A 13,476-nucleotide genomic window follows, 5' to 3' on the forward strand; every position below is an offset into this window, starting at 1 on the left:
TACACTAGTGGTAACTCTCCAATAACAAGTGACAAGTGTTGGGTGAACAAATTACAGTTGGGCAATTGATAGGATTAAAAAAGCATTAAGACAGAACATCAAGATTATTAAACATGTAGGCATGTTTTCCATATATAGTCATACGTGCTTGCAATGAGAAACTTGTACAACATCTTTTGTCCTACCAGCCGGTGGCGGCCGGGCCTCAAGGGAATCTACTGGCTATTAAGGTACTCCTTTTAATAGAGCACCGGAGCAAAGCATTAACACTTGGTGAAAACATGTGATCCTCATACCTACGCCTTCCCCTCCAGTTATCCCAGTTGTTGTCACTCTGGGGCCTTTGGTTCCGGACATAGACATGTGCATACAACTTGTAGATACAATCTAAGCAATAATTATAGAGCTTAAATCTAAGATCATGCCACTCGGGCCCTAGTGACAAGCATTAAGCATAACAAGATTGCAGCAACAATAACTTCACAAACTTTATAGATAGACTAATCATAATGTATCATCCATTGGATCCCAACAAACACAACACCGATTACATCAGATGGATCTCAATCATGTAAGGTAGCTCATGAGATCATTGTATTGAAGTACATGGGATAGAGAGTACCAACTAGCTACTGCTAGAACCCGTAGTCCATGGGGGAACTACTCACGGAGCATGATGGAAGCGGTGGCATTGATGGAGATGGCTTCCGGGGGCACTTCCCCATCCCGGCAGGGTGCCGGAACAGAGATTCTGTCCCCCGAATTGGAGTTTCGCGATGGCGGCGGCGCCCCTGGAGTCTTTCTGGAGTTTCGTCAATTCGTATCGTGTTTTTAGGTCAAAAGGGCTTATATAGGCGAAGAGGCGGCGCAGGAGGGGCACCAGGGCGCCCTCCCCATAGGCCGGAGCGGCCAGGCCTGAGCCCGCGCGGCCCTATGGTGTGGGGGCCCAGGCCTCCCCTCCGACTCTCCTTCGGTGTCCTGGTCCATCTCGGTGAATTATGATGTTTGGTCTTCATTTCGTTGAATTCCGAGAATATTGCCCGAACAGCCTTTCTGGAACCAAAAACAGCAGAAAACAGGAACTGGCACTTCGGCATCTTGTTAATAGGTTAGTTCCAGAAAACGCATAAAAACATTATAAAGTGTGAGCAGAACATGTAGGTATTGTCATAAAACAAGCATGGAACATCAGAAATTATAGATACGTTGGAGACGTATCAGCATCCCCAAGCTTAGTTCCTACTCGCCCTCGAGTAGGTAAACGATAAAAAGAATAATTTCTGTAGTGACATGCTACTTACATAACCTTGATCATACTATTGTAAAGCATATGAGATGAATGAAAAGACTCAAGGCAATGATGTATAGTTGCTAACAAATAGATAACATATAGCGAAACTTTTCATGAATAATACTTTCAAGACAAGCATCAAAAGTCTTTGCATAAGACTTAACTCATAAAGCAATAAATTCAAAGTAAAGGCATTGAAGCAACACAAAGGAAGATTTAAGTTTCAGCAGTTGCTTTCAACTTTCAACATACATATCTCATCGATAATTGTCAACGCAAAGTAATATGATGAATGCAAATAAGCAAGTATGCAAGAATCAATGTACAGTTAACACAAGTGTTTGCTTCTAAGATGGAAGGAAGTAGGTAAACTGACTCAACATAAAGTAGAAGAAAGGCCCTTCGCAGAGGGAAGCAGGGATTAAATCATGTGCTAGAGCTTTTCAAGTTTTGAAATCATATAGAGAGCATAAAGGTAACATTTTGAGAGGTGTTTGTTGTTGTCAACGAATGGTAGTGGGCACTCTAACCCCCTTGCCAGACAGACCTTCAAAGAGCGGCTCCCATGATGTAGTTTATTTTTATTTTTGGGTGACACTCCTTCCAACCTTTGCTTTCACAAGCCATGGCTAACCGAATCCTCGGGTGCCTTCCAACAATCACATACCATGAAGGAGTGTCTATTTATTTTAGTTTTATTTAGATGACACTCCTCCCCACCTTTGCTTTCTCAAGCCATGGCTAACCGAATCCTCGGGTGCCTTCCAACAGTTCACATACCATGGAGGAGTGTCTATTTGTGATTAATTGGGGCTGGGAACCCCGTTGCCAGCTCTTTTTGCAAAATTATTGGATAAGCGGATGAAGCCACTAGTCCATTGGTGAAAGCTGCCCAACAAGATTGAAAGATAAAACACCACATACTTCCTCATGAGCTATAAAACATTGACACAAATAAGAGATAATAACTTTTGAATTGTTTAAAGGTAGCACATGAAGTATTTACTTAGAATGGCAGGAAATACCACATAGTAGGTAGGTATGGTGGACACACATGGCATAGGTTTTGGCTCAAGGTTTTGGATGCACGAGAAGCATTCCCTCTCAGTACAAGGCTTTGGCTAGCAAGGTTATTTGAAGCAAACATAAGTATGAACCGGTACAGCAGAACTTACATAAGAACATATTGCAAGCATTATAAGACTCTACACTGTCTTCCTTGTTGCTCAAACACTTTTACCAGAAAATATCTAGACCTTAGAGAGACCAATCATGCAAACCAATTTCAACAAGCTCTACGGTAATTCTCCACTAATAGGTTTAAACTACATGATGCATGAGCTTAATCATGATCTACTTGAGAGCTCAAAACAATTGCCAGGTGTCAAATTATTCAAGACAATATGAGGCATTTTCTGTTTCCAACCAAATAGCAATAAATGCAACAGCTTCCAACTTTTTTCATTGAACATTAAAAGTAAAAGCGAAGAACACAAGTGTTCATATGAAAAAGCGGAGCGTGTCTCTCTCCCACACAAGAATTGCTAGGTTCCGATCTTATTCAAACAAAAACAAAAATAAAAAAACACACAGACGCTCCAAGTGAAGCACATAAGATGTGACCGAATAAAAATTTAGTTTCAATAGAAGAAACCTGATAAATTGTTGATGAAGAAGGGGATGCCTTGGGCATCCCCAAGCTTAGACGCTTGAGTCTTCTTGAAATATGCAGGGATGAACCACAGGGGCATCCCCAAGCTTAGACTTTTCACTCTTCTTGATTATATATCATCCTCCTCTCTTGACCCTTGAAAACTTCCTTCACACCAAACTTCTTATAAACTTCATTAGAGGGGTTAGTACTCAAAAAACTTTAATCCACCTTGGTCCTGTAGTGACACATTGCAAGTACTCAATAAAACATTAGCTACAGCTCTCCACGTCTAGAAAGCCTTGCTTAAAGTCCACAAGAGACAATGCAAAAAAACAGAGACAGAATCTGCCAAAACAGAACAGCCAGTAAAGACGAATTTTTAAGAGGTACTTCCGTTGCTCAAATCAGAAAACTCAAAACTAATGAAAGTTGCGTACATATCTGAGGAACACGCACGTAAATTGGCAGATTTTTCTGAGTTACCTACAGAGAACCCTGACCAAATTCGTGACAGATAGAAATCTGTTTCTGCGCAGAAATTCAAATCTAGCATCAACCTTCTATTAGAGACTTCACTTGGCACAACATTGCAATAAAATAAAGATAAGAATATGTTGCTACAGTAGTAACAACTTCCAAGACACAACAAAATAGTAGCAAAATAAAGACATGGGTTATCTCCCAAGAAGTGCTTTCTTTATAGCCATTAAGATAGGCTCAGGAATTTTAATGATGCACTCGCAAGAAATAAGAGTTGAAGCAAAAGAGAGCATCAAAAAGCAAATTCAAAACACATTTAAGTCTAACCCACTTCCTATGCATAGGAATCTTGTACACAAATAATTTCATGAAGAACAAAGTGGCAAGCATAGGAAGATAAAACAAGAGTAACTTCCAAATTTTCAGCATATAGAGAGGTGTTTTAGTACCATGCAAATTTCTACAACCATATTTTCCTCTCTCATAATAATTTTCAGTAGCTTCATGAACAAACTCAACAATATAACTATCACATAAAGCATGTTTCTCATGATCCATAAACACATAATTTTTATCAAGCTCAAAAATAGTGGGATTAAAACTTTCAAACCCAGTTTTATCAATAATATAACAAGATGATTGATCAATCTCAAGAGATATGGGACTCCTAGATAAAGTCAAGAACTCTCCAGTCCCATTTTCATTAGTAGTACAATTAATATTATCAAGTAACATAGGACCATCATCTAGAGCTTTATCATAAACATTTGCTAAGCAAAATTCTTTAGTACCATGCATTTCGACATCAGGCACAAACAAAGCATTATCATAAGATTTATCAAAATAGCATGGATTATCATAGATAACAGTAGCATAATTATTCTCACAAGTTTTACTCATAGGCAATATTTCAAGAGAATCCACAGGAACATAACATTCAACCTCCTTTGGTAAGCATGGAGGACAATCAAATAGTGTAAGAGATAAAGAGTTACTCTCATTAGAAGGTTGGCATGGGTAGCTAATCCATTCTTCCTCCTTTTGTTCATCACTCTCCTCTTCTTTTTCATCCAATGAGCTTTCAGGTTCATCGATTTCCTCCTCTTTTTCATCCAATGAGCTTTCAGGTTCATCAATTTCTTCTTCCACAGGTTCCTGCAAATTGTGAGTGCATTCTTGTGCGTTAATGAGTCTCTCTTTATAATCAATGATATAAGGATTATCACTATAACTTTCTATGCAAAAATTAAGGATAGAAGAGACATAATCTTTAAGGTCCTTACAAACAACACAAGTTTCATAATTTTTAGCCATGAAGAATTCTATCTCAGAGGCTCCCATAAATAAGACAAATTGTTCTACCTCTTCGAACCCAAGATAAATATAGTTATTCCAATTATAGTTCTTAATTAAAACTTCTTCACTAAAGCCACATTGAAATTTAAGATGTTTAGTATCATGTTGAGAGCAACAGTTTATATCATGGCATTTAAGCAAGATTTTAGCAATTGTATTCAATTTTTCTATCACAGCACTCATGAGTTTACCCGTTCTTGATTCTCTATAATTATTTTATAATTCTATAAGCTCCAACATGGTTATGCGTTCTTCCATAACAACAGTTTTTTAATTTTTCGATTTTTCAAATTTTTATGGATTTTTGGGTATATGAGAAAAATAAAACAAGACAAAAAGAAACTAAGCAAAAGTAAACTAAGAAAAATAATACTAGACAGAAATAAACTAAGCACAAATAAACTAAACAAAAGTAAACTAAGTAAAACAAAATAAAATAAAATAAAAACAGCGAGAGAGGTAGAGTGTACTCCCCAGGTGAACTTATGAGTAGAGCTATGCCTCCCCGGCAACGGCGCCAGAAAATAGTCTTGATAACCCACAAGTATAGGGGATCGCAATAGTCTTCGCGGGAAGTAAAACCCAATTTATTGATTCGACACAAGGGGAGGTAAAGAATACTTATAAGCCTTAACAACTGAGTTGTCAATTCAACTGCACCTGGAAAAGTACTAGTAATAGGGGTGATGTGAAACCAGCAATAATATAAGAGCAATAGTAACAGTAACACGGCAGCAGTAGCAATAACACGAGGCGATGGCACCAGAAAATAGTTGATACTACTTCCAATGACATATAGAACGAGTATATGATGATGAGAGATGGACCGGGGTTCCCAGCGATCTACACTAGTGGTAACTCTCCAATAACAAGTGACAAGTGTTGGGTGAACAAATTACAGTTGGGCAATTGATAGGATTAAAATAGCATTAAGATAGAACATCAAGATTATTAATCATGTAGGCATGTTTTCCATATATAGTCATACGTGCTCGCAATGAGAAACTTGTACAACATCTTTTGTCCTACCAGCCGGTGGCAGCCGGGCCTCAAGGGAATCTACTGGCTATTAAGGTACTCCTTTTAATAGAGCACCGGAGCAAAGCATTAACACTTGGTGAAAACATGTGATCCTCATACCTACGCCTTCCCCTCCAGTTATCCCAGTTGCTGTCACTCTAGGGCCTTTGGTTCCAGACATAGACATGTGCATACAACTTGTAGATACAATCTAAGCAATAATTATAGAGCTTAAATCTAAGATCATGCCACTCGGGCCCTAGTGACAAGCATTAAGCATAACAAGATTGCAGCAACAATAACTTCACAAACTTTATAGATAGACTAATCATAATGTATCATCCATCGGATCCCAACAAACACAACACCGATTACATCAGATGGATCTCAATCATGTAAGGCAGCTCATGAGATCATTGTATTGAAGTACATGGGATAGAGAGTACCAACTAGCTACTGCTAGAACCCGTAGTCCATGGGGGAACTACTCACGGAGCATGATGGAGGTGGTGGCGTTGATGGAGATGGCTTCCGGGGGCACTTCCCCGTCCCGGCAGGGTGCCGGAACAGAGATTCTGTCCCCCGAATTGGAGTTTCGCGATGGCGGCGGCGCCCCTGGAGTCTTTCTGGAGTTTCGTCAATTCGTATCGCGTTTTTAGGTCGAAAGGGCTTATATAGGCGAAGAGGCGGCGCGGGAGGGGCACCAGGGCGCCCTCCCCATAGGCCGGCGCGGCCAGGCCTGAGCCTGTGCGGCCCTATGGTGTGGGGGCCCCAGGCCTCTGATACGTCTCCGACGTATCGATAATTTCTTATGTTCCATGCCACATTATTGATGATATCTACATGTTTTATGCACACTTTATGTCATATTTATGCATTTTCTGGAACTAACCTATTGACGAGATGCCGAAGGGCCAGTTGCTGTTTTCTACTGTTTTTGGTTTCAGAAATCCTAGTAAGGAAATATTCTCGGAATCGGACGAAATCAACGCCCAGCATCCTATTTTTCCACGAAGCTTCCAGAACACCCGAGAGTCGCCAGAGGGGAGCCCTGGTGGGCCCAGGAGGTAGGCCGGCGCGGCCCAGGCCCTGGCCGCGCCGCCCTATCATCTCGTCGCCTCTTCGACCCTCTGACGCCGCCTCTTCGCCTATTTAAGCCCCCTCGACCTAAAACCTCGACACGGAAAAGCCACGGTACGAGAAACCTTCCAGAGCCGCCGCCATCGCGAAGCCAAGATCTGGGGGACAGGAGTCTCTGTTCCGGCACGCCGCCGGGACGGGGAAGTGCCCCCGGAAGGCTCCTCCATCGACACCACCGCCATCATCATCAACGCTGCCGTCTCCCATGAGGAGGGAGTAGTTCTCCATCGAGGCTCGGGGCTGTACCGGTAGCTATGTGGTTCATCTCTCTCCCTATGTACTTCAATACAATAATCTCATGAGCTGCCTTACATGATTGAGATTCATATGATGATGCTTATAATCTAGATGTCATTATGCTAGTCAAGTGGATTTTACTTATGTGATCTCCGGAGACTCCTTGTCCCACGTGTGTAAAGGTGACAGTGTGTGCACCGTGTGGGTCTCTTAGGCTATATTTCACAGAATACTTATTCACTGTTATGAATGGCATAGTGAAGTGCTTATTTATATCTCTTTATGATTGCAATGTGTTTTGTATCACAATTTATCTGTGTGCTACTCTAGTGATGTTATTAAAGTAGTTTATTCCTCCTGCACGGTGTAATGGTGAAAGTGTGTGCATCGTGTTAGTACTTGGCGTAGGCTATGATTGTGATCTCTTGTAGATTATGAAGTTAACTATTGCTATGATGGTATTGATGTGATCTATGCCTCCTTTCGTAGCGTGAAGGTGACAGTGTGCATGCTATGTTAGTACTTGGCTTGGTTATGTTGATCTGTCATGCACTCTAAGGTTATTTAAATATGAACATCGAATATTGTGGAGCGTGTTAACTCCGGCATTGAGGGTTCGTGTAATCCTACACAGTTAGTGGTGTTCATCATCCAACAAGAGAGTGTAGAGTCTAGCATCTATCTATTTATTCTGTTATGTGATCAATGTTGAGAGTGTCCACTAGTGAAAGTATAATCCCTAGGCCTTGTTCCTAAATACTGCCATCGCTGCTTGTTTACTGTTTTACTGCGTTTCTACTGCCTGCAATATTACCACCATCAACTACACACCAGCAAGCACTTTTCTGGTGCCGTTGCTACTGCTCATACTTATTCATACCACCTGTATTTCACTATCTCTTCGCCGAACTAGTGCACCTATTAGGTGTGTTGGGGACACAAGAGACTTCTTGCTTTGTGGTTGCAGGGTTGCATGAGAGGGATATCTTTGACCTCTTCCTCCCTGAGATCGATAAACCTTGGGTGATCCACTTAAGGGAAACTTGCTGCTGTTCTACAAACCTCTGCTCTTGGAGGCCCAACACTGTCTACAAGAATAGAAGCACCCGTAGACATCAAGCACTTTTCTGGCGCCGTTGCCGGGGACGAAAGGTAAAAGGCACTCATACTCCGGTTCCAGGTAACAGTACTTTTCTGGCGCCATTGTGTTTGTGCTCGAAGCTATTTCCTTTAGATCCTGCAATTGCATCTTTTTGTTTCTTGTTACACTAGTTAGGCATAATGGAAAACAACAAAAATATGAGAGATCTTTATGAACTTTATCTTGAATTAGGACATGATGTGTTTGAAGAGAGAATTAAAAAACCCATGGAACTTTATGTGCATGCTAATGGGAATGTTATTAATATGAATGCTTTGAACACTATTGTTGCTAATGCTATGGAAAATTCTAAGCTTGGGGAAGCTGGTTTTGATGAGCATGATCTTTTTAGTCCCCCAAGCATTGAGGAGAAAATTTTCTTTGATGATACTTTGCCTCCTATTTATGATGATTATAATGATATTGGTCTTTTGGTGCCACCTACTATGGAGGATAAATTTGATTATGATTACAATATGCCTCCTATATTTTATGATGAGAATAATAATGATAGCTACTTTGTTGAATTCGATCCCACTACAACTAATAAAGTTGACTATGCTTATGTTGGGAGTAGTAATAATTTTATGCATGAGACTCATGATAAGAATGCTTTATGTGATAGTTATATTGTTGAGTTTGCTCATGATGCTACTGAAAGTTATTATGAGAGAGGAAAATATGGGTGTAGAAACTTTCATGTTACTAAAACACCTCTCTATATGCTTAAAATCTTGAAGCTGCACTTGTTTTATCTTTCTATGCTTGTTGCATTATGCCTCATGAACTTGTTTATTTACAAGATTCCTTTTCATAGGAAGCATGTTAGGCTTAAATTTATTTTGAATTTGCCTCTTAATGCTCTCTTTTGCTTCAAATACTATTTCTTGCGAGTGCATCATTTAAACTGCTGAGCCCATCTTAATGGCTATAAAGAAAGAACTTCTTGGGAGATAACCCATGGGTTATTTTGCTACAGGAATTTGTTTTATATTTGAGTCTTGGAAGTTGTTTACTACTGTAGCAACCTCTCCTTATCTTAGTTTTGTGTTTTGTTGTGCCAAGTAAAGTCGTTGATAGTAAGGTTCATACTAGATTTGGATTACTGCGCAGAAACAGATTTCTTTGCTGTCACGAATCTGGGCAAAATTCTCTGTAGGTAACTCAGAAAATTATGCCAATTTACGTGAGTGATCCTCAGATATGTACGCAACTTTCATTCAATTTGATCATTTTCATTTGAGCAAGTCTGGTGCCTCAATAAAATTCGTCTTTACGGACTGTTCTGTTTTGACAGATTCTGCCTTTTATTTCGCATTGCTTCTTTTGCTATGTGGGATGGATTTCTTTGTTCCATTGACTTCCAGTAGCTTTGGGCAATGTCCAGAAGTGTTAAGAATGATTGTGTCACCTCTGAACATGTGAGTTTTTGATTATGCACTAACCCTCTAATGAGTTTGTTTCGAGTTTGGTGTGAAGGAAGTTTTCAAGGGTCAAGAGAGGAGGATGATATACTACGATCAGGAAGAGTGAAAAGTCTAAGCTTGGGGATGCCCCGGTGGTTCATCCCTGCATATTTCAAGAAGACTCAAGCATCCAAGCTTGGGGATGCCCAAGGCATCCCCTTCTTCATCGACAAATTATCAGGTTCCTCCCCTGGAACTATATTTTTATTCCATCACATCTTATGTGCTTTGCTTGGAGCGTCGGTTTGTTTTTGTTTTTTTTTTGTTTGAATAAAATGGATCCTAGCATTCATTGTGTGGGAGAGAGACACGCTACGCTGTTGCATATGGACAAATATGTCCTTAGGCTTTACTCATAATATTCATGGCGAAGTTTCTTCTTCGTTAAATTGTTATATGGTTGGAGTTGGAAAATGATACATGTAGTAAATTGCCAAAATGTCTTGGATAATGTGATACTTGGCAATTGTTGTGCTCATGTTTAAGCTCTTGCATCATATACTTTGCACCCATTAATGAAGAAATACATAGAGCATGCTAAAATTTGGTTTGCATAATTGGTCTCTCTAAGGTCTAGATAATTTCTAGTATTGAGTTTGAACAACAAGGAAGACGGTGTAGAGTCTTATAATGTTTACAATATGTCTTTTATGTGAGTTTTGCTGCACCGGTTCATCCTTGTGTTTGTTTCAAACAACCTTGCTAGCCTAAGCCTTGTATCGAGAGGGAATACTTCTCATGCATCCAAATCCTTGAGCCAACCACCATGCCATTTGTGTCCACCATACCTACCTACTACATGGTATTTCTCTGCCATTCCAAAGTAAATTGCTTGAGTGCTACCTTTAAAACTTCTATCCTTTATCTTTGCAATATATAGCTCATGGGACAAATAGCCTAAAAACTATTGTGGTATTGAATATGTACTTATGCACTTTATCTCTTATTAAGTTGCTTGTTGTGCGATAACCATGTTCCTGGGGACGCCATCAACTACTCTTTGTTGGATATCATGTGAGTTGCTATGCATGTCCGTCTTGTCTGAAGTAGGGGAGATTTACCGCTAGAATGGTTAGAGCATGCATAATGTTAGAGAAGAACATTGGGCCGCTAACTAAAGCCATGATTCATGGTGGAAGTTTAAGTTTTGGACATATATCCTCAATCTCATATGAGAAAATTAATTGTTGCTACATGCTTATGCATTAAAGAGGAGTCCATTATCTGTTGTCTATGTTGTCCCGGTATGGATGTCTAAGTTGAGAATAATCAATAGCGAGAAATCAAATGCGAGCTTTCTCCTTAGACCTTTGTACAGGCGGCATAGAGGTACCCCTTTGTGACACTTGGTTAAAACATGTGCATTGCGATAATCCCGGTAATCCAAGCTAATTAGGACAAGGTACGGGCACTATTAGTATACTATGCATGAGGCTTGCAACTTGTAAGATATAATTTACATAACACATATGCTTTATTACTACCGTTGACAAAATTGTTTCTTGTTTTCAAAACCAAAGCTCTAGCACAAATATAGCAATCAATGCTTCCCTCTGCGAAGGGCCATTCTTCTACTTTCATGTTGAGTCAGTTTACCCATTTCTCTCTATCTTAGAAGCAAACACTTGTGTGAACCGTGCATTGATTCTTACATACTTGCATATTGCACTTGTTATATTACTTTGCATTGACAATATCCATGAGATATACATGTTACAAGTTGAAAGCAACCGCTGAAACTTCATCTTCCTTTGTGTTGCTTCAATACCTTTACTTTGATTTATTGCTTTATGAGTTAACTCTTATGCAAGACTTATTGATGCTTGTCTTGAAGTACTATTCATGAAAAGTCTTTGCTTTATGATTCATTTGTTTACTCATGTCATTTACATTGTTTTGATCGCTGCATTCATTACATATGCTTACAATAGTATGATCAAGGTTATGATGGCATGTCACTCCAGAAATTATCTTTGTTATCGTTTACCTGCTCGGGACGAGCAGAAACTAAGCTTGGGGATGCTGATACGTCTCCGACGTATCGATAATTTCTTATGTTCCATGCCACATTATTGATGATATCTACATGTTTTATGCACACTTTATGTCATATTTATGCATTTTCTAGAACTAACCTATTGACGAGATGCCGAAGGGCCAGTTGCTGTTTTCTGCTGTTTTTGGCTTCGGAAATCCTAGTAAGGAAATATTCTCGGAATCGGACGAAATCAACGCCCAGCATCCTATTTTTCCACGAAGCTTCCAGAACATCCGAGAGTCGCCAGAGGGGAGCCCTGGTGGGCCCAGGAGGTAGGCCGGCGCGGCCCAGGCCCTGGCCGCGCCGCCCTATCATCTCTTCGCCTCTTCGACCCTCTGACGCCGCCTCTTCGCCTATTTAAGCCCCCTCGACCTAAAACCTCGACACGGAAAAGACATGGTACGAGAAACCTTCCAGAGCCGCCGCCATCGCGAAGCCAAGATCTGGGGGACAGGAGTCTCTGTTCCGGCACGCCGCCGGGACGGGGAAGTGCCCCCGGAAGGCTCCTCCATCGACACCACCGCCATCATCATCAACGCTGCCGTCTCCCATGAGGAGGGAGTAGTTCTCCATCGAGGCTCGGGGCTTTACCGGTAGTTATGTAGTTCATCTCTCTCCCTATGTACTTCAATACAATAATCTCATGAGCTGCCTTACATGATTGAGATTCATATGATGATGCTTGTAATCTAGATGTCATTATGCTAGTCAAGTGGATTTTACTTATGTGATCTCCGGAGACTCCTTGTCCCACGTGTGTAAAGGTGACAGTGTGTGCACCGTGTGGGTCTCTTAGGCTATATTTCACAGAATACTTATTCACTGTTATGAATGGCATAGTGAAGTGCTTATTTATATCTCTTTATGATTGCAATGTGTTTTGTATCACAATTTATCTGTGTGCTACTCTAGTGATGTTATTAAAGTAGTTTATTCCTCCTGCACGGTGTAATGGTGACAGTGTGTGCATCGTGTTAGTACTTGGCGTAGGCTATGATTGTGATCTCTTGTAGATTATGAAGTTAACTATTGCTATGATGGTATTGATGTGATCTATGCCTCCTTTCATAGCGTGAAGGTGATAGTGTGCATGCTATGTTAGTACTTGGTTTGGTTATGTTGATCTGTCATGCACTCTAAGGTTATTTAAATATGAACATCGAATATTGTGGAGCTTGTTAACTCCGGCATTGAGGGTTCGTGTAATCCTACACAGTTAGTGGTGTTCATCATCCAACAAGAGAGTGTAGAGTCTAGCATCTATCTATTTATTCTGTTATGTGATCAATGTTGAGAGTGTCCACTAGTGAAAGTATAATCCCTAGGCCTTGTTCCTAAATACTGCCATCGCTGCTTGTTTACTGTTTTACTGCGTTTCTACTGCATGCAATATTACCACCATCAACTACACGCCAGCAAGCACTTTTCTGGTGCCGTTGCTACTGCTCATACTTATTCATACCACCTGTATTTCACTATCTCTTCACCGAACTAGTGCACCTATTAGGTGTGTTGGGGACACAAGAGACTTCTTGCTTTGTGGTTGCAGGGTTGCATGAGAGGGATATCTTTGACCTCTTCCTCCCTAAGATCGATAAACCTTGGGTGATCCACTTAAGGGAAACTTGCTGCTGTTCTACAAACCTCTGCTCT

This window comes from Lolium perenne, chromosome 2, assembly GCF_019359855.2.
Source record: "Lolium perenne isolate Kyuss_39 chromosome 2, Kyuss_2.0, whole genome shotgun sequence".
In the NCBI taxonomy this organism is placed as follows: domain Eukaryota; kingdom Viridiplantae; phylum Streptophyta; class Magnoliopsida; order Poales; family Poaceae; genus Lolium; species Lolium perenne.